Here is a 22,513-nt window from a genome sequence, read left to right as displayed (position 1 = left end):
CTGAGGCTGGCTTTGAACTTGTGATCCTTCTGTCTCAGGCTCCCAAGCCACTGGGATTAGAGGCGTGTGGCCATTGCACCTGCTGTTACTTGTGTTCTTGATAATTGCCATTCTGACTAGAATGAGATGAAATCTCAGTGTAGTTTTAATTTGCATTTCTCTAATTGCTAGACAGCCTTTATTTTATTTTATATTTTGTGGGGGGGATTGAACTCAGGGGCACTTGATTACTGAGCCACTCCCAGCCCTTTTTTTGTATTTATTTAGAGACAGAGAGGGTCTCAGTGAGACTGAGTTGCTTAGCACTTTGCTTTTGCTGAAGTTCACTTTGAACTCAAGATCCTTCTGCCTCATTCTCTGGAGCTGCTGGGATCACAGACATGTGCCACCACACCTGGCTACAGCTTTTGTTTTATAACACAGAATAACAACAGTAAACCCATCAAGTCACTGATATGTTCCAGGCAATGCATTAAATGTTGTGCATCTATTATCTCATTTAAAGATGCTTCTAGTACCCCATCTTAGATATGAGAACATTGAGGATCATAGAGGTTAAGGTTATACAAATGATGGACTTCAGCTTGAACCCAGAGCTGTGTGACTCTAGCTTCTTTACTCTTAAGCCACAATGATATACTAAGCTGCCTTAGGAAGAGAAGCATTCCCTGTAGATAATCTGGATAACCTCAGACATACATAGATATCAGATGGAATTTTGTTTTGTGAATCATCTAGTAGTCTAACTCTATCCTTTTTAGATTGTTAAACTGAGGAACAGAGTAGTAAGGGTCCTTGTCCAATATCAAAGAATAAGTCAGTGACAGGGTATGAACCCACATCTATCTAGTGCTCTCTGTCTTAGACCATGGCTCGTGCATTTTACACCCAAGCTCTCCTCCCCCCTCTGACTTCTCTGGGTGTGTTTCATGGATGCACATACAACCACCTTGAGGGTGCTGAGTCAAGTTCTGCTGTACCGTCTTCTCTGGGAAGCTTTTTTCTATCCCTCTCTCATCCTTTCATCCAAACAAATATGATTATTTAACAACTCCCTCCTCATTTGTCTTTTCCTCAAACTCCTGTATGTCTACAAATGTGAATTGTTTGTCTCATTCATGTTTCCATCTTATCTTCATGGTGAACAAGATGGTGAACATCATGGTGAACATCATGGTGAACAAGTTCTAATTCTGGTTGCCTTATTGCATGACTAAAGTCCTTTGTCATGCTTGCCTGCCGGGATCAGAGTCTGTGAGCTTTAGAAAGCCCTAAAATGTGCACATGAGTGGTGCCCAGGCACCCACCAGTCAGTCCTGGGGAAACTTCTCCAACTGGTTCATGATGATGAATGATAGATAAAGACAGCATGGTGAAGTAGCACGTGCACGTGTGTGAGAGAGAGAGAAATGGAGAAATACTGAGAGAGAAAAAATATGCTTTTTATGATTTTCTAGTTATTCAATTCAAAGGATGGACTTCTACTTCTCCTTCTCCCCCTTCCCCTCCCCTCTCCCCCCTCCTCCTCCTTCCTCTTTTTTTTTTTTTTTGTGGCACCAGGGATTGAACCTAAGAGTGCCCTGCCATTGAGACACATCTCCAGCCTTTTTTATTTTTTATTTGATACAGAGTCTCCCTAAGTTGCTTCGGGCCTCGCTAAGTTGCGGAGGCTGGCCTTGAACTTGTGATCCTCCTACCTCAGCCTCTCAAATTGCTGGGGTTACAGACATGTGTCACCACACCTGGTAAAGGGATGGCTCTTCATTGTCATGTTTTTGTCCTCATTTTGGGGGTTGAAGAACTTTATGAATGATGATAAAAGAAGACACTATTAATGTTTTATCAAAATCTAACTTTTATCAACCCTATCCAACGTTGAATGCATTTTACTAATGACTGAAATCCAAATCTGGGAAATGATGCAATGAAGTAACTTCTTACCCAATGCAGGATTATCCTTCCCATATTGGAAGTTCACTACTTTTCCAGGAATCATGACTCAATTTTCAATGGTTCTTTTTTTTTTTTTTCCCTCCAGGGTTGGGGTTGGAACCAAGGACTCACACATGCCAGGGAAACTCTCTACCATTGAACCACATTCCCAGCCCATTTGATAATTCTTATTGCCAGAGTATTCCTTCTTCTGTTCAACTAAAGATTGGCCTTCTCTAAGGTCCACAGTTAGTCTCAATCTTACCTTTTAGAATATTGCAGTCCCTCATTCACATAGTTTCTTCAAATATTTGGAGAACTACCATGAGAAAGAGGGAACACATTGCTTTAGTCAATACAGTTAGGACCAATAGGTAATATTACAGAAGGACAAATGAAGATACCCCTGTAGTTACTTCTACCATGTTTTCTACCTCACAGCCTCCTAATAATGAAAGCAATAATAATAGCAGGCATTTAGTGAATGCTTATTCTGTGTGAGGTCCTCAGTATTATAAGCATCTTAGATTATATGAGGTCATTCAATGCTTACAACCACTCTAGTAAATTAAACTTTTTTCTTTTTATTCTGTGTGTGTGTTGCTGGAAATCGAACCGTGGGCCTATGCTCGCTAGGCAAGTGCTCTACCACTGAGCTACCAGCCCAGAAGTGCACTTTCATTAGGCCTATTTTACAGATGAAAAACTAAGGCACGGAGGAGTAAAGGAGCTTGTCCTTGGTCAAGATGGGACTTACAATATGATTCCAGATCTTACACTTTTAACCACTAGAATTTACACACAATTTAACAACTGGACAGCTTCTCCACCTCACTTTTCTACTCATTGCTCTCAAATATGTCAGAACTGCATGTAGAACTAATATGGGTTGACAAGTCCAAAGTGGGGGAGATCATCCATGCCCTCAATTTGGACACTGTATTGCTATTAGTGCAACCCAAGGTCACATTTAATGAGATGCAGCAATTCCATATCCTGGGTTGCATTTAACTCAAATAACTCAGTTTTTTTTTCCCCCTCAATCAGGCCAACCTTTTCTAGCATTATTTTTTTCCAGTACTGGGGATTGAACCCAGGAATGCTCTATCACTGAGTTACATACACAACTCTTTTTATTTATTTTTTAAAAAATTTTTAGACAGGTCTCACTAAATTACCCAGGCTGATCTTGAACTTAGAATCTTCCTCCTTCAACCTCCTGAATAGCTAGGGTTGTGGGTGTAGGCACCATGCCCATCTGCAATTTTTGAATACGAGAGGCAGGTTTGGTGTGTGTGTATACACACACACACACACGTCAAATCTTTTGCTACGATTTTGTGAAAAAGGTGGATTTGCATGTGGACATAGAATATAATTGGATGGGTATGAGTGAGATTGTGGACAATTGTTCCTTACTTTCAAAATTATTTCATTCGTGGTTGTCACGATATTATTATATAAGAAATTAAAAATGGTAAAGAAAAAAATGGACTTTTTAGTTTTGGTCCCTCCTTCAGCATGTTCAAAGCTTTTTGATTCTTGAATCCATCCCTCCAGCACAGGAGTTTCCCTTTTTGTGTCATGTGCAAATAGAAAGGCTGCCATATCTTCTTCCAAGATGCTGGTGTCTCAGGTGGACAGTCACAGAAGGTGGAGACAGGGCAAACAGCTCCATGTAATTTCACATAGAGGTTTGTGTACTGAGTGCATGCAGTGCTCAGTAGTAATAAGTGAGTGGTTGAGAATGACACAGTTGGAACCCATTGCCAACCCAGGGCTGGTTCTGAGGTGCTGGTTATAGATCCTGGTTGGAGCATTTCAATAGATATTTACTCAGAACATGACTCATGCTGGGCACTCTGCTAGGTTCTGGGGACATAATGATGCATAAGAAATGGCACTTTTCCTCAATTACTCAAGTTGGTGGCCTGGCTTTGTCTGTGAGTTACCTCTATGAACAGAGAACCTTCATCATGCAGGCGTTAGTAAACAGATTCAGAGGAAGAGCTTTTGCTTGGAGGATATCATTATGGAAAAGAGTGACAATTTATTTCCAGGAGCACATTTCACTATATCTTATGTCTGAAACTTTATTTTGTGGGGGCCAAGATCTTGCTAAGTTCATCAGGTTGACCTCAAACTCTCAATCCTGCAGCCTCAATCTCCTGAGTAGCTGGGATTATGGGCATGCACCACTAAGCTTGATCCCATACCTAAATCTTCTCATTGAAATTCCACCTTCTTCCAAGATCTCTCTCTCTTGTCTTATTTAAAGGAGAAATACTAAAGGGTGCAGGTGAGGGGCACTACATCTTACAGTTTCCTTATGGAAAAACCTCAAGTAATTCTAGGACCTCATAGCCCAGACTGATTTCTCTGGCTTGATGCTTGGAGTCCTGGATTCTCTGGCCATTCTTTCTTAACTGGGATTATTTCTTTCTCTGCTATATTTCAGATATACCAATCTCTGTGCTGTCACGGGGCCTCCATGCTTTCCCCACTTGCCTTTGCTCAGGTTGCTCCCCTTCTTTGTCATGTCCTCTGTGTCAGTTTTCTGTTACCATAGTAAAATACCTGAGACAATCGACTTATAAAGAGAAAGGTTTATTTTGGCCCTAAGTTTCGGAGGTTCCACTTTATGGTTGGTTGGCCCCTTTGCTTTGGGCCTATGGTAAGGCAGAACACCATGGTGGGAGTGCATGGTGGAACAACACCACTCACCTGATGACAGGGCAGCAGAAGACAAGGAGAAAGAAACCACAGTCCCACAATATCTTCAAGGACTTCCAGTGACCTAAAAACCTCCCACTAGTCCTCATCTCTTAGAGCTTCTACACCTCACATAGTCCCACATTGGAAACCAAGCCTTTAACACACGGGCCATTGGTTTGCAGGGGCAGTCAACATTCAAACTCTCTCTACCAGCAACCCTCTGCCTCCCTTTCTCCAGCCAAGTCCTCCTACCCCAGTCTTCCAAGGTCCCACTTAAATTCTACTTCCCCATAAAAATTCTCTTAATGGCTTCAATTCCCACCAACTTCATTTCTCTATGGAGAGAGAAAGAGACAATTGTCTCTATCGTGCAGTTTAGCACAGCTTCTATTTTTTTTAAAAGAGATTCCTTTATTTTTTTTAAATGGGCCTTTATTTTGATCATTTATTTATATGCGGTGCTGAGCATCGAACCCAGTGCCTCACACATGTCAGGCAAGGGCTCTACTGCTGAACCACAGCCTAGCCCCGACAACTTCTATTTTTATAATTTATGTTTTGGTACAGGGGATCTAACCCACGGATACCTTACCACTGAGCATCTTTACCTTTACCACTTTACCTTTTGTCCTTTTAAATTTTCTTTTACTTTGAGACAGGGTGTCACTAAGTTGCTGAAGGGTCTAAGTTGCTGAGGCTGACCTTGAATGTGTAATCATCCTCTTCAACCTCCCAACCCACTGGGATTATAGGCTTGTGCCACTGCATCCATCCTAGCTCAACTTTTTTTTTTTTAAAGAGAGAGAGAGAGAGAATCTTTTTTTTAGATGGTCACAACATAATGCCTTTATTTTTTTTAATGTGGTGCTGAGAATCGAATCCGCAGGTCCCGCCTGTGCTAGGCGAGTGCTCTACCGCTGAGCCACAATCCCAGCCCCAAGCACAACTTTTTAATAGTGATGTCTGGTCTGGTATTGTTTCAGATGGATAATCTTATTTCCCCAGTGATGTGACAGCAATGTTTTTCTAGTAGGACCTATAGATTTTATTCCTAGCAAGTTTAGATCATGGAGCAGATACCTATTAACCCGTACTTTTTTGTAATTATTGTTTTTTTTTTAAGAGAGAGAGAGAGAGAGAGAGAGAGAGAGAGAGAGAGAGAGAGAATTTTAATTTTTTAGTTTTCGGCCGACACAACATCTTTGTTTGTATGTGGTGCTGAGGATCGAACCCGGGCCGCACACATGCCAGGCGAGTGCGCTACTGCTTGAGCCACATCCCCAGCCTTTTAATTATTGTTTTATCCCAAGAAGAGAATTAAAAGTAGTCAGGGTTTTGATTTTTCCATATTGTTCCCATAATTCTTTGCCATGCACATTTGCCTTCCCACCCACCTGGACTCTTCATTTTACCTGAAAGTTCCTCCTGCCACCAGGCTTTCATTTTCCCACCATAAATACCAGGATCATAACAGGATCAGTTTCGTCGTTTGTTTGCTCTGTGCAGCATTCCCTGTCTAGGTTGTGTGATTTTGAGGGACCCCTCAGCTCTGTCCCCCTGGATAGGATCTTTAATCAGTTGAGAAGCTCCAGTAATGACTATTGCCTTGGACAGCTTGGGGTACTCAACAGCTCTGAACCCTCTTTTCTCTGGGATTTCTTTAGGGCAAGGAGAGAAACTCAAAAGAAATTGAGGCACCGAGCACCCAGAGGAGGGTATGATCCAGTTTCTCTGTTTTGGTTAGCTCTTAAAACCATAATCCTTTTGCACCAGGAGTCCTTTGCCAGAAAACTTTACCACTCAGCGCTGTAGGAGAGTTGCCAGCTCCAGATTTGCTCTTGAGCAGATCCACCTCTGGGTCAACCCCATCCCCTCTTGCTCTCACCCCAGCAGAATCTCATACAGTCTATAAAGATGTTTTCTTTTATTGGCAGGTGAAGTCTGGAGCAGGACCCTGAAGCTCTCTGTCCTCCATGCTGCTCACTAGAAAAGGGGCTCTGAACTGTAAGTAACTTTGATTGGCATTTTCCATGCTGACTCAATAAGGTTATGGGTTCAACACCAGCCCTGGACCTGATCTTTAACAGCCACGCAATGTGCAAGAGAAACACTCAACAATGAGCTAGTCAGAATGTAAAATACAGTGGAGTTCTAATTAGATTATGTCTGAATGTGACAAAGAAGCCCTGTAATATGACATGCTATTTAATTAGACTGTATTGATTGGGCATTAAGGTGGACTTGATGTGTTACGTGTGTCATGAGAGCTGGGGAAGGAAGCTCTTGAGTTTTTTGTAAGGCCAAGCCAGACCTCAGCCACTACTGCCTATAGGCTGAGTTTGCAGGGTCAGCAAAAGGAGGAAGAGGTAACATCAGTCTCCAAACTGGACCAAGTTCATAACCCAGACTTGCTTTTGCATCTGGTTATTTCTGGGGAGGTGTGAAGGAGGATAAAGGAAATAATACTGAGCATTTCCCTTTCATCTTCCAATAAGAGCTCCACTGCAGACAGGCTTATGGGTCCCCCCAACTTGGCAAGAATTTGCTCACCTGTAGGGCCTGGCCACTTTCCAGCCTTCTTAGTGGAGTCCTTTTTGGTAACCCAGCTAGAAGTGATTTTTCCTCTTCTGACATTCTGCAGCATTCACCATTGCTCACTCCTCTGGACAGCACTTTACTGTGTTCTCTCCAGCAAGGCTGTGAGCTCTAAGAGGGTGAAGTCTGGAATCCCACTTTGTGTGCACACTGCACCCTCAACCTGGTTGCCACTTGGTGACCATCAGTTGTGTGGCTGGGTTGTCCAGGGCAGGCATGGCTCTTCCACCCTGCTTCCAGGACTACCTGCGACTAAGCTGCTGCTGCTGCTGTGACTTTGATAGTACATTGGCTTCCAACCAGTCCATGGAATTATAAATGATTAACCGTTATCAGCGCACATCTTCACCTCTGTGTAAAAATAGATTGACTGTAATGAGTATTTGAATAAATCATAAGAATGGCCGCCCTGTGATCGGCTAACATCCTGCCGATGACTGCCTGGTGAGTGAGCAGGGCGCCGGCCTCCCGCCTAATGGCCTGCAATTCAGTGATGGTCGCCTCTGTGATTGACGGGCCTGGGCTCCCAAGGCACCTCCTCTGCAGCCCAGGCTCTGGAGTGGTCGGCTCCCCAGGCCGAGGGGGTAGGGAAGGGTGCCTCCCTCCATCCTGTTCCAGGAAAGCCTGCCTAGAGATGGAGCTGGAGGTGGGTGGGGGAGCCAGAGTAGGAGATAATGACCTTTGTGAGAATCGATGTCTCCTCGCACCGGAGGTTAGAGGGACCTCATAAGTCAAGTCAAGTATGAGGAGCAAGCTGAGCGTGAACCTTTATGGGAGCTGAGAGTAGGGGGAGGAGGATTGGTCTGCACCTTCCCTCCCTGTCTTGGAGGGCAGCTGAGCACCTCAGCACTGGGTCACCCACACCCAGAGAAAGCTCCTTCACAGGGACACTCTTGGACCTGCAGTGAGGAACCAGGAAAAGCAGGTTTCTTCAGAGCTCTGAAATGGGGAGGATTCAAATGATTTTTCAGGCAGTAACTTGCCAAAGCCACATGGGTGTTGAGGATGCTGCCTTTTGGAGGGGGAGTAAGAAGGGGAGAGGAGGCGGGCACAGAGCTGCGGGCACCAGGTGAGGAGGACGTGTTTCAAAGTCTGTAGATTTAGAGAAGACCAGTGAGGGCTGGGTTTGATTGGGAAACAGCAAACATTCCAATTTAATTCCAGTACTGTCACAGTTACTAGGCTGTGTAACAAACCATCCCCAAATACACAGTAGCTGCAAGACGTTTATTCTGTGAGCAGGGAATGTTAGATGGGGACTGGTCACCTCCAGCTCATTTCTGTTGCACCAGGCCTCAGATTTCAGCTGGGGCAACTCAAAAGCTGGGTGCTGGAAGCATCCAAACACTCATTCACTCATCATTGTCATTCTGAGCTTTGATGCCAGCCATTGGCTAAGGCCTTAGCTAGCCAGACCCATGTGACCTTTCCCTGTGGCCTGGGCTTCCTGACATTATGGTTGCCTGATTCCCAAGAGAAGCCTCCTGAGAAAGAGCAGAAGCCAGGCAGAAACTCTTTTGCCTTTTATGACCTACTCCCTGAAGTCAAGCAGCACCACCCACATTGCATCCTCTCAAATCCTCTGATGGGGATAGGTGCAAGGGTCATCTAGGTTTAAGAGAAGGAACAGGGCTGGGGTGGGGGCTCAGTGGCTGAGAGCTTGCATAGAGCACAGTGAGGCACTGGGTTTGATCCTCAGCACCACATAAAAAATAAATAAATAAAATACAGTTATTATGTCTATCTACAACTAATAAAAGAGAAGGTACATAAACCCTTTATCGTCACTACCACCTCTCAAAGGAGCATCAACATCATGCTGAATAGGGCAAGAGGGATAGGAGATATATATATTTGTTCCTCCATATCTGCAGGAAATTGGTTCCAGCACCCCCTGTTGATACCAAAATCTGGGGATGCTCAAGTCCTTTTATAAAATGGTGGGTGTAGTATTTGTATATAACCCATGCACATCTTCCTGAATAACTTTAAATCATCTCTAGATTACTTCTAAAACCTAATGCAATGTAAATGCTAGTAAATAGTTGTTAGGCTGTATTGTATAGGGCACAGCGACAAGGAATAAAACTGTCTATGTTCAGTATAGTGGCAATTTCCCCCCAAATATTTTCAATTCATGGTTGGTTGAATCCCTGGATATGGAATCCATGGATACTGAGGACCAATTACGTGTTGCAGCCATCTTTGGAAACTAGAGTCTACTACATCTAGTATTTGTCAAATATCTGCTAGCAGTCTGGTACAACTTGCCTTATCTATTTCCCAGTAAAAGTGAAAAGGACTTCCTGGGAAGTGATGTGCTCCCTCTTGCATGATGATGGGTAAGCTGGGCATGATGGCAAATGCCTATAATTTTAGCTACTCAGGTGGCTGATGTAGGATAGCAAGTTTGAGGACAGCATAGGCAATTTAGGAAGACCATGTCTTAAAATAAAAAACAAAGTAGATTGGGGATGTAGCCTAACATGCACAATCTCCAGCACCACAAAAGGAGGTGGGGATTGCTTTAGATAAATCAAATTCCCCTTTGACTCTGCACGTCTGAGTTTAAAGGGCCTCTCAAAGTCAAGCTAGGCTTTCAGGGTTGGGGATGTGGTGAGGCTAGGAGGCCCTTCAATGGGTAGAAACCTCTATCTGCCAGTCTATCACAGCGAGAGCATATCTGGTTTGCAACCCACAGCTTGAAGAGTCAGGTCTGGAGGGGTCTTAGACCTGTGACCCAGGACTCCACAAACCTTGACACTTGGTTTGCATCCACACTCCCCCCATCTCTATTGCCATGGCTTTCCAAGCTGGGGTGGGTTTCAACCACAGATCAGGGTTTAAAAGGCTATAAGGGGCTCATTGGACAAGGGAAATTCTTTGGTTTCCCTTGCTTCCTGGCCCCTCAAGCCTTCTGTTTTTCTTCCTTTCCCTCTACCACACCCTCTGACCTGGGGAGACTGTGTCTTTAAGGAACCAAGCTCCCTTTCTTTGTCCATGCTTCTGAAGCAGATGCAGCTATATTTTGGAGGAGAATCTGAGTGCTGTGGCTGCCTTGTTTTGACTTAAGGAGATGTAAACAAAACCAAAGAGGTCAAAGAGTGGAAACAGAACCAGTCCATCTTCCCAGGAGGCTGAGATCTGAGAATGGCTAATGCCAGAGGGAAGGGGCAGGAAAGAGAGGGGTAAGGGGACTTGGATTAGACGAAAAGTCACTGGGGTTTGGAAGGAGAGTTTTGGTTCTTCTACATCAGGTCAATGTTAACATTAGGAGGCAGCACTTCTAGGCACTTACTACATAAAAAGCTGGATGCTAAGCTCTTGGGCTGTGTTTTTTCATTGGACCCTAATTTATGGGTTCCTGTTATTATCTCTGTATTGCACAAATGAAGAGAAGCCTCAGAGAACAAGAGAAGTACCCTAGGAAACAACAGTGAGTTTGTAACAGAGTTGAAATCCAACTTAGAACTCTGTTCTCAAGACTTGTAGCCCTCATTATTTTTTCAGTGCACACTGTATGCATTGATTGAAATGTCATACTGAATTTCATTAATATGTATAATTAATGTTAATAAAAATAAAAATAACTAAATTCTAAAAAACAGATTTTTAAAAAAGGAGCTTCAGTTTACTCTTCTGTCAAATGGGGATGTCTGCTGGGCGTGGTGGCGCATGCTTGTGATTCCAGCAGTTCAGGAGGATGAGGCAGGAAGATCACAAATTCAAAGCCAGCCTCAGCAACTTAGCAAAGCCCTAAACAACTTAGTAAGACCCTGTCTTATAATGGGGATGTGGCTCAGGGGTTAAGGACCCTGAGTTCAATCCCCAGTGCAAAAAAAAAAAAAAAAAAAGAAAAGAAAAATGTATGTCTGATGGTATCATCCTCAATGGCTAAGATTCTGGGAACTTGCTTAGAAACATCTAAAGTAGGCCCTCTTTATGGACATGAAATTATGGAATCATTTCCTGTTCTTTCCCGTTTCATGAAACTTAGGTCAGGAAACTAATGTTTAATTTGGGCAGGTGAAGGAAACAGATAAAAACATGAAGGTCATTTCAATTTTCAAGGCTCCAGCTTTGGGGGGAAATGTTGGGTATGATGTCCAAAGCTTGGGTTTGAATCCCAGTCTCATGACTTAACACCTTTGTGATTTTGAGCATTTTACTTTGGTCTCCAGATTCCTCATCTCTAGAAAAGAGATGAGATTGTATACATATTTTAGGACTGCTGTGGGGACTCAATGAAACCCAGCATGTGAATCATTCTTGGCACATAGTAGGTACTTAATAATGGTTGAACCATTCACCCAGGAAATAAATAAACAATGGAATTAGAAAGAAAGATTATTTCTTTTAATTGCTTTTGACAGAAATGGTCAAGAATGTTGCCTTTAACTGTACTCTCCATAAAAGTTCACTCATAAACTATTGATATTTTAATAATACGCATTAGCATCTTGCCCTTTGACAAATGAATATTGAATGAGCAATAAAGAGGCAAAAGAATAGCCAGGTGCACTGGTTTGGAGGAGCTGGAGTTTTAGGTAGTTGTCCAAGGAAATACCAACTTTTCCAGAGGTCTTGAGACTCACCCCTCTCCCTAGTCAATCCTAGAAACAGCTCTTAAAAGGAACTCAGAATCCAGTCAGCCTGGCCTAGTCTAAGCAGGATTTTTCCTTTTTTCCTTTAGCTTGGCTAAAGGGTACTTGGAAGTGGAGAAAACAGGTCATTAAGGAGTAGAGGTTTAAACCCCCATGTGCAATACATTGGACCTCCCATCATTTTTGTTGAAAGGTACAGGTTTTGCCTTTACGTACTCTCCCCCACTCTGAAAATTTAAAGTCTACAGACAGTTGGACAATATGCCCACAGAAATGAGGCAAGACTCTAGGAAAAAACAGAGCAGTTACACCCCTTCTTTCGCCTTGCACCACTAGTTCTTCTTGGGAGGCTGTGCTTTGCAGGGATATGCTCAGGTTTCTAAGATAGAATTCCCTGCCTATTCTAGCATCTACCTCAGCTCTTCCGCCACAGCCTCCAATGTCTCATAGCCTCTGTCTGGGCTGGGAGTCCTTGAGTGTACAGAGAGCGGTGACAGGGGCTCTTCGTGGGTCCAGCTTAATTGGTGTGATTTAATGGTGTTTCTGGCGGATTCAGATTTATACGGCTTTCTGAGCTGCAAATCTGCTTTCTAAATGTAGAATTTTTTGTGGAGTGGTAAAAAATAATGGCTGTTCTGTGATTCCTGCCTCCCGAGCTAGGAGATTGCAATTTACATTATGCAAATAGACATTATGCAATCAAGGCACTTTAGCGGGAATCTGGCAGCGAAGAGGCCGCTGATGAGATGCCGAGGTCTGCAGTCTTAACTGGAGGGGCCCCCGGAAGAGTGGAGATGAAGTGGGGAGGAGGTGGGCCAGGCAGGGGAGGAGGCCAAGAGTCTGTTCCCCTGGCCCAAGGAGGCAGAGTGGAGCCTGCCTGGAGATGAACCCATCCTGGGAGCTGCCAAAGCGACTCTCTCAATTAATGGCTTTGTTTAATCATACCCCCTGTCCAGAAGAGTATTGTCTTACGGATAATTTCGTTTGCCTAACGAGATTTTGCTAATTAAATCTCCTTTCAGTTGGTGTGACTATGCCTGCAGGAGAGGGGGCTATTTGGAGCCTTCTCCATAAACCTTTCTGGAGAGGGGCTTGGAAGAAGGGTGGGGGGAGGGAGAGAAGAGACAGAAAAGGAGGAGAAGCTCTCCTGCTGTGAACCACTTTGAGCAGGGTTTGGAAAAGACAGGGTGCTAGCCACCCAACCTACTCACTTTTCCCCTGTCCGTTGAAACACAGAGGGTTGGTCACAAATCTTTGTCCAGTGAAAGGGATTTCCCTCTTTTCTCTTCCTCCTTGGCTCCTGGAATTTCCATCAATTTTCTAAGTGCTTTCAAATCCTCAGAGAGAGCTATGAGGCTTGGAAGGAGATTGCAAAGGGTTTCCAAGCACTATTTCCAGCAGCTCTGGCTGTGGGGGGTTAGTGGTACTGGTGGGACCCTTACCCTTGCCTTCAAAGTTAGCCAGCCAGTCTGGCTCTTCAGAGAGGAAAAATTGCTCTGAAATTGGTCATTTCTCCAGGGGTAATTAATTGCACAAATCCAAGAGGAAACTCAGATTTATTTGTTATCAGAGCTAGCCAAAGAGCCCCCTACATGCAGAGGAGCCCAGCTAACAGCTGGAGCTAAATTAACACTGTGTAAGTAGTAGTCTCCCCTTATCCACTACTTTGTTTTTTGTGGTTTCAGTTACTCATAGTCAACCATAGTCCAAAAATGCTAAATGGAAAATTCTAGAAATAAACAATTCCTAAGTTTCAAATAACTTACTATAGTATATGGAAATATACTGTAATTAAAGTTATAATTGTTCTATTTTATTATTAGTTATTATTAGATTATTATAATCTCTTACTGTGCCTATTATAAATTAAACTTTATACTAGGCATGTATGTATAGGAAAAAAACATTTTATATATTGTGTTTGGTACTGTTTGAGGCTTTAGGCATCCACTTGGAATCTATTTCCTGCAGATAAGGAAGGACTACTTTATGTGACTGTGTCACTTCCATGCTGGAATACCTGTGTCTCTGTACTATTGACAGGCTGAAAGTCAATTGCCTTGGCCCACCTGACCATGGGCTGCATAGTTCAACTCTGATCTTTTTTTCCAGTGTCTCTACTGCTCTTCCACTGCTTGCTGCGCCTTCCTCCCTGTCCACTCGGACACAGAAGCACACTCCTGCACCTGAGACTCAAGCAGGCTGGATTATGCAATTTCCCCTGTGAACTCCGTATACTTTGTGTCTGTGTGTGTCTGGTACTGGGGATTAAATTAAGGGCTGATCTACCTCTGAGCTACATCCCCAGCCTTCTGTATACTTTTATGCCTTTGCATGTGCTTCTTCTCTGCCTAGAATATCCTTGATCTGGGTAGACCCTGCTCCTCCTGTCATATCTCCTCTCTGGCTGTCTCCTTCGGGTGTTCCTGCTTTTCCCACCCTGCACTGCTGTCTGTACTTCTTTCTGCTGTAGACCATCAAAGGACTTCAAACGGATATCCAAGTCAAGGACTGAATCTCAATCTTTTCTTAATCCCACTATCCAGAATCATGGCTGGCTGTATCAGGTACTGTAGGTACTTGCAAGGGTTAAGTGAAAGGATGGATGGATGAGCCCAGGAGAAAAGAGTGTCCTAACGGAGAGATGCTCTCTAATGAGGTCCCCAGCTTGGGATGGATAATGGTGGAGGTTCAGGAACTGAATCCTATTGAGGTCATGCAGGGTCACCTGCCTTTCCGTCACGTTTACTTCCCAGTTGGAAAGATGCTTTGTCCGTCCCCTTCTGTATGCTGGCCTTGCTATGCCAATATCTCATTTCACACATGTTCACGTGGACCCTATGAGGTGAGGTGGGTATTATTTTAGCAGAAGAAACTGAGAGTCATCAGTCTTCATCAGAGGGTGAAGCATTGTTGGTCTGGTCTGTGACTGGGCCCATGGGGTCCTTGAGGATCTACCCAGGTGAAAGCTCCTGTTTCCCCTTCCCCATCTACCCACCCGCCCCTTTACTCGTCCATTCTGGCTGGATCACCAGCCACCCTGGAAGGTGGACTCCTTTATTCACCATGACTTCAGGACCCACCCATGAGCTGGGCTGCCTATGTGTGCCTGTGGGTGTGTGCTGGGGCCAGAGGGAAGCATAGGACTCTGGGGTGGCCTCCAGCTGTTCGTACTGGGTTATTCAGACAGTTGATGGCAGCGAGATGTCAGGAATGGAGGAGAGTCTGAGTTCTACGCTGGGAAGGGGGCAGCCCAGGAGAAATGGCTCAGATCTTCATGTGGCTTTGTGTCTTTCACGAGATTTAGTGCTCCACTTGTCATCTTTTGGTCCAGGGTTGTCTGTCTCTGGCTGCTCTGCATCTGGGCTTAGGATCATCCCAATATCCCAAACATGCTTTGCTCTAAGTCTGTGTTTCTAGGTATACCACAGATGCTCATACTCATGAAATGCACCACCAAAAGGCTGAACGATGTGTACTTTGGTGTCAGACAGGCTGGGTTCGAGCCCTGGTTCTGTTGTGTACTCAGCAGAGATGTTGGGATTTAATTTTCTCATCTTGAAAGCAAGAATAATCATACTCCCTGTTTCATCTTTCTGGAAGGGTTGTGGTGGAGGATTATAAGAGATATGTGAAAGTGTTTTATAAACTATAAAGCACTGCACAAGTGTAAGAGGTTATTATTATAATGGTTATTACACTTGAAGTGATCATTGTGTTTGAAAATTAGGGATTCTGTTTTCAGGAATATAAAATCATCCAGGCCTGATCTGAACTCTGAGACTTACAGAGCAATCATTATAGGAGCTGATTCTAGATTTGCCCGACTATGGAAACTTGCAGGGACGGGAGCCTCGGCCCAGAGAGCCCTGCCCTCTCCTCTTCCCTGCTTGACTGTCACTGGGGTGGGAGAAGTGGCTCATCTTCATTTATGCCACCTGTCCCTCTCTTGAGTGGACATGGGACCATGTGAGTAGTCTCTCCTGAGTCTCATTCATTGCTTGGGCTTCCAAGCAGCATTATCTTTGCATATGCTGTTCCCTCTGCCAGGAGTACTTTTCCCCCTTTCTCTACTGGTCTTGGCATGACCTCTCATGCCAAGCTGCTGCCCTGTCTCCAGGCTCCCAGGTTGCCAAGTTACCTTCCTCCAGGAACTGATCACAGCTAAATGCCTGCAACTATTAATTAATTCCTGCCTCCCTCACCACAGTGTGTACTGCTAGGGCAGGTACTAGGGACTTTGGTCCCATACAGGTGGGTGACTGGCCTCAGCTAGCCAAGCAGAGGTCTCTAGGTTGTACCTCTGTCCTGTGGCTGGGGAACAGCTGTGAGTTGCTGACCCCTAGAGGTGAGCAGCTGCCCACCTGAGGAGGCAGATGCTGCCTACCCCATCCCTGGCCCTCCAGATTCTAACTCTCCAGGGTGGGCCCCAGCTGGTAGAAGATCTGCTGGAAGCCCACCCAGGGGCCTACCTTCCTTGCCTTCCCCTTTGGTTTCGGGCATCATGTCTCCTGCCTACTCTCAGCCTCCCCTCTCCCCTCCCACTCCCAGCCCCAGGCAGCCTCAGCAAAGTGCCAGGGGGCTGGGAGGCTTTTCATTACCGAATGCACTGAACCTATTTGTGAGTGTTTTGCAAAGTGTTTAATCCAAGGTGTTCCCTCAATTAAATTAGTGCAAACATCTGTGTCCCACATCCACCTCCATTTGCATTCTGTGCCATTTATTACAGCGGGAAATTGGAAGGCACCTTAGGAATACTTAGGACCGAATTAGGCTAGGTTGGAGTGGATGTCTGGGGGAGGGTGGGGTGCCTGTGGGGTTGGCCCACAAGGCAGTTCCACCTCTAGACTGAGACTCGCGAGGAGCCACTTTCTGGTGTAGGAGACCGTGAGGATAAGTGGGGGACAGTGTCTGGGCTCAGGACCACCTGGTCTTATGGGAGATGTTGGGTAAGGTTTTTCATCAATGCCCCTGATTCCCACCTGGGGCCAAGTGCCTGCAGAGGCAGGAGGAATTCACTGTCATTGTTTTATAACCTTAAACCCAATTTAAAAAGCCAAAAGTGTATCACACTCAAATGACCTACCTGAATCTCTCCCTGGGGGAGCCCTTGTCTGCTGGAAGGTGGGATCTTTCCATCAGGAAACTGTTCAGCCTTGGTGACTGGCTGAGCAGGGGTGGCAGCTTTTCATCCTTATGTAGTTTCCGTGACTGTCAAGTACTTTAGGAGTCCTACTATTGTACTAACTTTGGAGGGATGGATTAAAAATAGTTTGTGTGTGTGACATACATTGTGAGCGGAATATGTGCTGTAACTCTTCCACCAGCCCTCTGAAACAGGACAGGATTAATCAAGGAGCTGGGGCTCAGAAAAGCAAAGCCATGTGTTTATGGGCCCACAGCTAGAAAGTGGAGCAGGTGGTATTTGGACCCAGGTATGCATGACTCCAAAGACTTGTGCTTTCTATTGCCCTGGGGAATGTCTCTCTCTCTCCAATGACACATTTGGGATTGGCTTTGAATCAGGACCCTTGCTGCCTCACCAGAAACCCTGACCTCCATCCCTAGCTGGATTGTGTAGAGCCTGCCTTCTCTTAGTATGGCTTAGCCTAGATCCTGGCAGCTGTGATGGCCAGGCTCAGCCTGCAGCCAACGCAGCAGAGGGGAGAAAACAAAAACAAAAACAAAAACAAAACTCTGGCTTTTGAGGACTGGGGCAGGGAAAAAAGGAAAAGAAGTTTGGGAAATGAAGAAGAGGTTCATGGGTTGCTGAAGGTACTTTGGAGGTCACTGCATTTCTCAATCCAAGTACCCAATAGGGAAACTGCAACTTGGAAGAGGTGGTGACTTAGAGTGCCCATCAGTGGAGGCCAAACTAGAGCCTGGGTCTCCCTAGCTCCTGGAAGGGGCACAATATCGGAGCCTGGATGGTCTCAGAGGGTTACTAGAGTGGCTGTTGCTTTTCGAGGTTGGAGCAGGGAACTGGGGTGGGAAGGGGAATGTCAGGTTTCTATGGACTCACTGACTAAGGATCCTTCTGATCTTCCCTTAACACAGAACCTTCAAGGTCCTAGAGGGCAGCTTCCATCTCCAGGCTTGACTCCTGAGCCCCCATACTCTGGGGGCAGGGTCCCCATCAGTCCCTGGGATTTCATCTACAGATATCTAGAAGGGTTCACAGGACCCAGGTTGGGCACTTCCTGTTGGCACATGTGCCACCTTCCCCAGTTTTTCGTGCATCTGGAGGAAGAGTCAGAGGAAGAACAATGAATTCAAACTCAAATCCCCTCTCTCTGACTTCCCCCTTTCAACAGATATGACCCTGTCTTAGCCTTAGTATTCCCATCTGTTTAAGAGTGATAATAATCTCATCTCAGAATTGTTGAGAAGTTAAAAGAAATGATAGGCATGCTTGGGTTAGGGATGCAGGACATCCATATGAATTCTCCTGTTTTTTTTTTCATGCTTCTGTCCCCCTTCCCCTCTTAGAATGTGGCTTTGATCCAGGGTACTGGGGGTGAGGGTGGGCCACCCCTGTTTCAGATCTCCTTTCTCTCTTTCCTCTCCTCTCCTTCTCTCTCTCATTAAAAGATTTTAAAAATGCATCTCAGCATGTGGCACTGCCAAGGGCTTTCTAGGAAGGAACTGCTTATCCCAGGCTTTACTTCTACAATCAAAATGCATTTATTAAGCACTGACTGTATGTAGTACCCACTGCTTGGCCCAATGGGGTCAGCCTGAGAGTCACCACCCACCTGCTCTGCCCTGCCCCAGGGCCTCTTCTCTCCTCCAGGGACCATGGTACTTCCTGCTTTCTTTGGAATTGCCAGATCCCAGGACCATCTGCCTTACCTAACAAGATTTTGGGCTTCTGCACCCTTTTGTGCCTCTCCACTTACACCCATGAGAATCTCTCTACCTAGAATGCTTTCCCTACCCCATTTAGCTGGTTAGAACTCAGTGTCCAGGTGATGAGAAGGTCTGGGCCACGGTTTACCTTCCTTGAGTGTCCAGTGCACACTGGGTATCCTGTGAGTATGTCTTTACTAGTGATGCTTTAGCTGCAGGAACGGGTTCTAGAGGCAAAAACACAAAATGCTTAGAGCCTGCAAGGGTCTGGCGTCATCTCTTCTGTCCCTCCTGCAGAGAAGGCACATCACGCTCTGTCCCTCCCCAGCAGTGGAGAGCTTGCTCAGTTATTAGAATGCCTTCCTCTCTCATTAGCCTTTGGCACTCAATAAATGCTTGCTTTGTTGAATGACTTCAGCAGCCTCCTTCACCACTGGCATGTTTGGCTGTCAGAAGAGCAGCCTTGGTCTCTAGCTTCCTAGGTACTCATTTTAAGAGCCCTTCCCTGCCTCTTTTGTCTGCTATTCTATTAAGTAAGTGCTCGATCTCTCCTGCCCAGCCTCAGCATATGGGACCTTCAGAGGGAGGCAGGACAGGCACAGGAGAGTGACTCTTAATGTATTGCCCCCTGTATCTTTGCCAAGGACATTTCCTTTTCCTGAAGTCTTTCTGCATGGCCAAATCTTGCCCATCCTCACTACCTCCCATGATACCTCCTCTGTAAAGTCCTCCTAGATCCTTTGGGAGAAAGCAGTTTCTCCCTCCCACAGCTCCTGGCTTGAACCTCCTGGCTGTAACTACTGTCACCTGTATCCCAGGCTTTGTCCTTCCCACCGAATTGGGTTGGTTCAGGGTCCATGGCTTCTGTTGCCCTTGCTCCACCTTGTGTGGCACCTGACACATTCTGATGGATGATACACATATGCTGAATTAACAGGAGGGCTACTCCCAGTTTATTTGAGAGGGAGGCATTTGGCTTTCTCTCCCATCTTCAGCTTTGAGTTTTCTGTCCCCAGATTCTAGGACCTAGAGGCACATTTGTCACCAGTTGCTGGAAACTGGATGCTGTGGCCAGCAGAAGGAAAACAGGTGTTAAATTCACTTGAATACTAAGCAGACTGGAATTACTTCTTCATGCAGGCCTGTCAGGTCCCAGGATACTAGTACTGTGCATGCAAGTCTCCAAAAACCCAGTAAGCAAAAAGGGCCATTGGAATAAGAAAATAATTCAACATTATTTATTTGTGTTTTTAAAAAAATCTCATTCTATCCAGACTTCTATTTTTGAATGTGTTCTGTAAGACACATCATATTTAGCATATCTAATAATATGTGTATATGTGCATCCATGTCCTATATATATATATATATATATATATATATATATATATATATATATATATTTGTGTTTATCTTGAGGGTGTTTTAAAATTTGTTACTGATAGAGTTGTAAAAACTGCTGAGAACCATGGACTTAGGTCACTGGGCTACCCTGTAAGTGGTGGGACTAGTATATATTTGCTAAGTGTTGCTGAAAAATGCCTCCGAGAATGGCCTCACCTGGTGTCTAAAGCTTCACAACCTGAATCTTATTAGATAGCAGATTCCTTAAGAAAAGAAACTTTGGGATCTACTCCCCTGTGAATCTTTGGTGCCTGGCATTTAGCAGGCACTCACAGATAAGTGTGGTTGGAATGATACAATTTGAATTAAGACTAGCAGAGAATCTTCTAAAATTTTAAAATTTGATTTTGGTTGAATCCTCCATTGTTTACTTCCAAACACTATACTTGATGAGTTTACTAGAGAACCATCATGTAGCAAATGTTAAGTTTGTGCCTGCTATGTACCAGGTTCTAGCAAGGTTCTAGGGTGACAAATTCAAGGTCCCTGATCTCAGGTTACTTACATTCTTTTTTTTTTTCCCAAAAAAACAAGAAATTTTCCTAATGCAAATTTTTAAACAGAAAAAAAAAAGCAAAACCAAAAACAAAACAAACAGCATATCATGAACTGCATGTGTGCACTCCCTAGCTTCAGCAACTCTCAGCATTCCCCTACTCAATGGGGTCATTTGGAAATGAATCCCAGGTCTCATATCATTTCCTCTGCAAATGCTGCAGCACTCACAGCCTTTTAGGAAGCTACAGACCTCTCAGCAAATGCAGTTATGTTGTAGGGACTATGCTAGATCCCAATGGGCCTGGCCAGGACCCAGAGCAAGCCAGGAGGGTCAGCACTCTCTGGAGAAAGAAGAGATGGATCAGGAATGACTTTTATCAGTGGTGCTTAGGCTGGGTTTCTGAGCTTAACTTCTAGGCTCCTGTGTTGAAATTTCAGAACCAAAGCGGGAACCCATCAGATAAGGAGTGAACATGAGAGGAAGACAGACTGACAGAATAAGCCAGGTTCGTGCCAAGACGAGAAAACTGAGGCCCAGAAAGCAGGGGCCTCTTGCCCACGGTTGCACTTCCAAGGCTTGGCAGTGGCAAACCAGGCTTGGACCTAGGCTCCTCCCCCTCCCTCCTCTGGCATATGGGAGAATCCCAGCTGTGCTAGGCTGGGCCTGCCTTTTTCATACATCCAGATTTCTGTGGCCAAGAATAGCACACCCTGAGCCCCTAATAGGCTCTGGGCTGTGGGCACCCCCTTCACCTTCCAGCAGCTTCCAGGAGGGGGCTGGCAGCCTGTAGCCCCCCAAATCATGGTCGGTGGCATGTGACTTCTTCTTTCTTCCTGTACGAGTTGAGCACTTGCCACCCTGCTGTCTGTTTTTCCTTGCTAAGGTTCAGTTCTAATTATGTTGATTTTCTTCATCCCACCCCCTCCTGGAAGCTTATTAGGTTGAATATTTTTATTTATTATCATTTCGCCCAACTCCTGCCAGCATTTCCAATTACTCTCCCCGCTTCCTTGTAATTGTCTTTCTGTAATGGCTCTGAAACAATTGCGCTAAATGAGGTGTCTCCTGCAAGATGAGAGTCTCACTTCATTAAAGGCTAATGTATTCTCAGCTCCAGCTCTGTGGGGCTAGCTTGGAAGGAAGACATTTAAACAGCTTCTTTTATTTTATAGGGAGCAACTTTTCAGCGACGAAGATGTCTGTGGGGTATATGTGTATGTGTGTGTGATGCCTGGATTTTAATTTAAAGAAAAGTTTATGAAATAGTAGAAGTCCCCTTATTGACAAGACTCTGTTCTCAGGTAGTTGGTATTTATGCAGATGAGGTGCAAGGGAGCTGGATGGAAAGGGGCAGCTCTCAATGCACATGCCTGCCCCCTGCCTTTTTGACAGTCCCCCCCACTCTCCCTTCTTCTCTTGCTCTGTGCCTGCTGGATGAAACCTCAAACCTCTTCATGCCTCTATCCTGTCTCTACCACCTGCGTTATGTGTTTAAATTCCACCGTGGGAGATGCTCTCCTGTTATGTATTATTTTGTATGAATCAAGTCTTTTTGGGTTTATGTGTCTTGACTCATTCATTCATTTGCTTGTTGTTTCTTAACTTTGTCCTTTTGTCATTCATTCAGCACATGCCTATTGCCCACTGTATTCAGGCACTATTCAGGCTGGGGAGATGCCCTTTTGGAGAAGTAGAGCTAATTCTCAGGCAGACACCTCTGCTGCAATACATTAAGTGCTGTCTGTAATCAGGCACAGGCAGACACGGTGAGCAGCCAGCGGGCACTTCAGAAAACCTCATGGGACCAAAGAAGGCTCCTGGAGGCAGGGTGGTCTGGGCTGATACCTGGAGGCTGTAGACTTAGCCAAGTGTTGAGGGAGTGGGTGGAAGAGGGAACCAGGCAGAGGGAACTTCA

At 45.0% G+C, this 22,513-nt stretch overlaps 1 protein-coding gene across 8 annotated transcripts in view; it reads left to right on the top strand.

Moving 5' to 3' along the window:
- Positions 1-22,513, top strand: part of Pknox2 (PBX/knotted 1 homeobox 2) — a 277,182-nt gene that overhangs the window by 65,446 nt on the left and 189,223 nt on the right. For all 8 annotated transcript variants that reach the window (XM_058575290.1, XM_046432801.2, XM_058575289.1 and 5 more), the window contains exon 2: positions 6,582-6,651. The gene's annotated coding sequence lies outside the window, so the exon portion shown is untranslated. The remainder of the gene's footprint in view (positions 1-6,581; positions 6,652-22,513) is intronic.

This window comes from Marmota monax, unplaced genomic scaffold (assembly GCF_021218885.2).
Source record: "Marmota monax isolate L192 unplaced genomic scaffold, Marmota_monax_Labrador192_F-V1.1 WCK01_AAM20220418_F8-fsc00062, whole genome shotgun sequence".
In the NCBI taxonomy this organism is placed as follows: domain Eukaryota; kingdom Metazoa; phylum Chordata; class Mammalia; order Rodentia; family Sciuridae; genus Marmota; species Marmota monax.
The sequence above is the reverse complement of the archived record's forward strand: the minus strand, read 5'-3'. Positions and strand labels throughout refer to the sequence as shown.